Source organism: Syngnathus typhle, unplaced genomic scaffold (assembly GCF_033458585.1).
Source record: "Syngnathus typhle isolate RoL2023-S1 ecotype Sweden unplaced genomic scaffold, RoL_Styp_1.0 HiC_scaffold_417, whole genome shotgun sequence".
Classification (NCBI taxonomy): domain Eukaryota; kingdom Metazoa; phylum Chordata; class Actinopteri; order Syngnathiformes; family Syngnathidae; genus Syngnathus; species Syngnathus typhle.
Genome location: NW_026872320.1, coordinates 1 through 4,191, shown reverse-complemented (window position 1 = coordinate 4,191; position 4,191 = coordinate 1). Strand labels below are relative to the sequence as shown.

General features: G+C 56.2%; 1 long non-coding RNA gene across 1 annotated transcript; it reads right to left on the bottom strand.

Annotated features, from left to right (window-relative positions):
* Positions 1-517: 517 nt before the first annotated feature.
* LOC133149650 (uncharacterized) lies at positions 518-1,373 on the bottom strand. The gene is made up of 3 exons (XR_009713555.1): positions 1,303-1,373; positions 975-1,136; positions 518-833 (listed from the first exon to the last, which is right to left on the bottom strand). It is a non-coding gene; the product is annotated as an uncharacterized LOC133149650 (long non-coding RNA).
* Between the last annotated feature and the right edge of the window lie 2,818 nt (positions 1,374-4,191).

Genomic DNA, 4,191 nt, shown 5'->3' with positions numbered 1-4,191 from the left:
AGCATCCCCTGAGCTCTCAAAAGTGCAAGGAAAAACTTAAAAAACCCTACCTGGCCCATCCAAGGTGGCACGGCACTCGTCGGTGAACAGGACTGTCTGAAAATTTGTCTTCATGTAAGTCTGGGCCCACTGCAGCCGTTTCTGCTTGTTCGCGTTGTTCAGGGGTGGCCGAATGGAGGGTTTCCGCACAACTGCAAGCCTCTGGAGGATCCTGCACCTCGTCGTTCGTGGGACTTCACTGGCACCAGCAGCGTCGAATATTTGTTTGCTCGTCTTTAGTGGCATGCTTGCAGCCGCCCTCTTGATTCGATTTGTTTGTCTTGCAGAAACCTTCCTTGTCGTGCCTTTGTCTGCACGAACGCGCGTTTGCTCCGAATCAGCGACGAATTTCTTCAAAGTTCGATGGTCGCGCTTAAGCTTTCGTGCAATATCGAATGTCTGCATACCTTGTCCAAGGCATCGAACGATTTCACGCTTCTCGACAGCAGAGAGATCCTTTTTCCTCCCCATGGTTGAACGAAATGGCCGAACGCTTAAAAACGCGGAACTTAAATAGACTTGTTAATTACTACAATTGCGCTCACCTGGCAGACTACCATGGACTGTACCATGACTGAGGGTGATTTCAGTACTTGAAAAACAAAAAATGTAATCTTTATGACACTTAAATACATTTTGCATAATAATTTGGAACACTGGGACCGTGTTCCAAATTATTATGCAAAGGATATTTATCTCAGATTTTCCTAAATAGCTTCCTTGAAATGTTACCCGGCTTTTGAGCTCTCCTGCCGGGCGTGGGTTTGCGTCAGCGCCCGGTAACATTATGGAAGCTAAAAGAAAGAAAAAAGAAACAAATCTAAGTGCGATTGCTGGTGTCTAAATACATTTTGCATAATAATTTGGAACACGGGACCGTGTTCCAAATTATTATGCAAGTGATATTTATCTCAGATTTTCCTAAATAGCTTTACTCGTCGTGCCGACCGGAGGGAGGCCACTCCCCGCCGCAGCTGAACAGTCATCCCGGCCTAGTGGAGGTCTGCGCAGGGGGGGTCTTCCTTGAAATGTTACCCGGCTTTTGAGCTCTCCTGCCGGGCGTGGGTTTGCGTCAGCGCCCGGTAACATTATGGAAGCTAAAAGAAAGAAAAAAGAAACAAATCTAAGAGCAAGTGCTGGTGTATTTACTCGTCGTGTCCACCGGAGGGAGGCAACTCCCCGCCGCAGCTGCAGAGGCAGCTTTGAAAAGTCATCCCGGCCTAGTGGGAGGTCTGCGCAGGGGGGTCGTCCTTGAAATGTTACCCGGCTTTTGAGCTCTCCTGTCCGGCGTGGGTTTGCGTCAGCGGCCGGTGTCATTTACTCGTCGTGCCGACCGGAGGGAGCCACTCCCCGCCGCAGCTGAACAGTCATCCCGGCCTAGTGGAGGTCTGCGCAGGGGGGGTCTTCCCTTGAAATGTACCCGGCTTTTGAGCTCTCCTGCGGGCGTGGGTTTGCGTCAGCGCCCGGTAACATTATGGAAGCTAAAAGAAAGAAAAAAGAAACAAATCTAAGTGCGATTGCTGGTGTCTAAATACATTTTGCATAATAATTTGGAACACGGGACCGTGTTCCAAATTATTATGCAAGTGATATTTATCCAGATTTTCCTAAATAGCTTTACTCGTCGTGCCGACCGGTAGGGAGGCCACTCCCCGCCGCAGCTGAACAGTCATCCGGCCTAGTGGAGGTCTGCGCAGGGGGGGGTCTTCCTTGAAATGTTACCGGCTTTTGGAGCTCTCCTGTCCGGCGTGGGTTTGCGTCAGCGCCCGGTAACATTATGGAAGCTAAAAGAAAGAAAAAAGAAACAAATCTAAGAGCAAGTGCTGGTGTATTTACTCGTCGTGTCCACCGGAGGGAGGCAACTCCCCGCCGCAGCTGCAGAGGCAGCTTTGAAAAGTCATCCCGGCTAGTGGAGGTCTGCGCAGGGGGGGTCTTCCTTGAAATGTTACCCGGCTTTTGCAGCTCTCCTGTCCGGCGTGGGTTTGCGTCAGCGGCCGGTGTCATTTACTCGTTGCCGACCGGAGGGAGGCCACTCCCCGCCCGCAGCTGAACAGTCATCCCGGCCTAGTGGAGGTCTGCGCAGGGGGGGTCTTCCTTGAAATGTTACCCGGCTTTTGAGCTCTCCCTGCCGGGCGTGGGTTTGCGTCAGCGCGCCGGTAACATTATGGAAGCTAAAAGAAAGAAAAAAGAAACAAATCTAAGTGCGATTGCTGGTGTCTAATACATTTTGCATAATAATTTGGAACCGGGACCGTGTTCCAAATTATTATGCAAGTGATATTTATCTCAGATTTTCCTAAATAGCTTTACCTCGTCGTGCCGACCGGTAGGGAGGCCACTCCCCGCCGCAGCTGAACAAGTCATCCCGGCCTAGTGGAGGTCTGCGCAGGGGGGGTCTTCCTTGAAATGTTACCCGGCTTTTTTGAGCTCTCCTGGTCCGGCGTGGGGTTGCGTCAGCGGCCGGTGTCATTTACTCGTCGTGCCGACCGGAGGGAGGCCACTCCCCGCCGCACAGTCTGAAGAACAGTCATCCCGCCTAGTGGAGGTCTGCGCAGGGGGGGTCTTCCTTGAAATGTTACCCGGCTTTTGAGCTCTCCTGTCCGGCGTGGGTTTTGCGTCAGCGGCCGGTGGTCATTTACTCGTCGTGCCGGACCGGGGAGGGGAGGCCACTCCCCGCCGCAGCTGAACAGTCATCCCGGCCTAGTGAGGTCTGCGCAGGGGGGGTCTTCCTTGAAATGTTACCCGGCTTTTAGGCTCTCCTGTCCGGCGTGGGTTTGCGTCAGCGGGCCGGTGTCATTTACCTCGTCGTGCCGACCGGAGGGGAGGCCACTTCCCCGCCACAGCTGAACAGTCATCCCGGCCTAGTGGAGGTCTGCGCAGGGGGGGGTCTTCCTTGAAATGTTACCCGGCTTTTGAGCTCTCCTGTCCGGCGTGGGTTTGCGTCAGCGGCCGGTGTCATTTACTCGTCGTGCCGACCGGAGGGAGGCCATCCCCGCCAGCAGCTGAACAGTCATCCCGGCCTAGTGGAGGTCTGCGCAGGGGGGGTCTTCCTTGAAATGTTACCCGCGCTTTTTGAGCTCTCCTTCCGGCGTGGGTTTGCGTCAGCGGCAGGTGTCATTTACTCGTCGTGCCGGACCCGGAGGGAGGGGCCACTCCCCGCCACAGGCTGAACAGTCATCCCGGCCTAGTGGAGGTCTGCGCAGGGGGGGTTTCCTTGAAATGTTACCCGGCTTTTGAGCTCTCCTGTCGGCGTGGGTTTGCGTCAGCGGCCGGTGTCATTTACTCGTCGTGCCGACCGGAGGGGAGGCCACTCCCCCGCCACAGCTGAACAGTCATTCCCGGCCCTAGTGGAGGTCTGCGCAGGGGGGGGTCTTCCTTGAAATGTTACCCGGCTTTTGAGCTCTCCTGTCCGGCGTGGGTTTGCGTCAGCGGCCGGTGTCATTTACTCGTCGTGCCGACCGGAGGGAGGCCACTCCCCGCCACAGCTGAACAGTCATCCCGGCCTAGTGGAGGTCTGCGCAGGGGGGGGTCTTCCTTGAAATGTTACCCGGCTTTTGAGCTTCCCTGTCCGCCGGGTGGGTTTGCGTCAGCGGCCTGGTTGTCATTTACTCGTCGTGCCGACCGGAGGGAGGCCACTCCCCGCCCAGACAGCTGAACAGTCATCCCGGCCTAGTGGAGGTCTGCGCAGGGGGGGTCTTCCTTGAAATGTTACCCGGCTTTTGAGCTCTCCTGTCCGGCGTGGGTTTGCGTCAGCGGCCGGTGTCATTTACTCGTCGTGCCGACCCGGAGGGAGGCCACTCCCCGCCACAGCTGAACAGTCATCCCGGCCCTAGTGGAGGTCTGCGCAGGGGGGTCTTCCCTTGCAATGTACCCGGCTTTTGAGCTCTCCTGTCCGGCGTGGGTTTTGCGCTCAGCGGGCCCGGTGTCATTTACTCGTCGTGCCGACCGGAGGGGAGGCCACTCCCCGCCACAGCTGAACAGTCATCCCCGGCCTAGTGGAGGTCTGCGCAGGGGGGGTCTTCCTTGAAATGTTACCCGCGTTTTGAGCTCTCCCTGTCCGGCGTGGGTTTGCGTCAGCGGCCGGTGTCATTTACCTCGTCGTGCCGACCGGAGGGGAGGCCACTCCCCGCCACAGCTGAACAGTCCCATCCC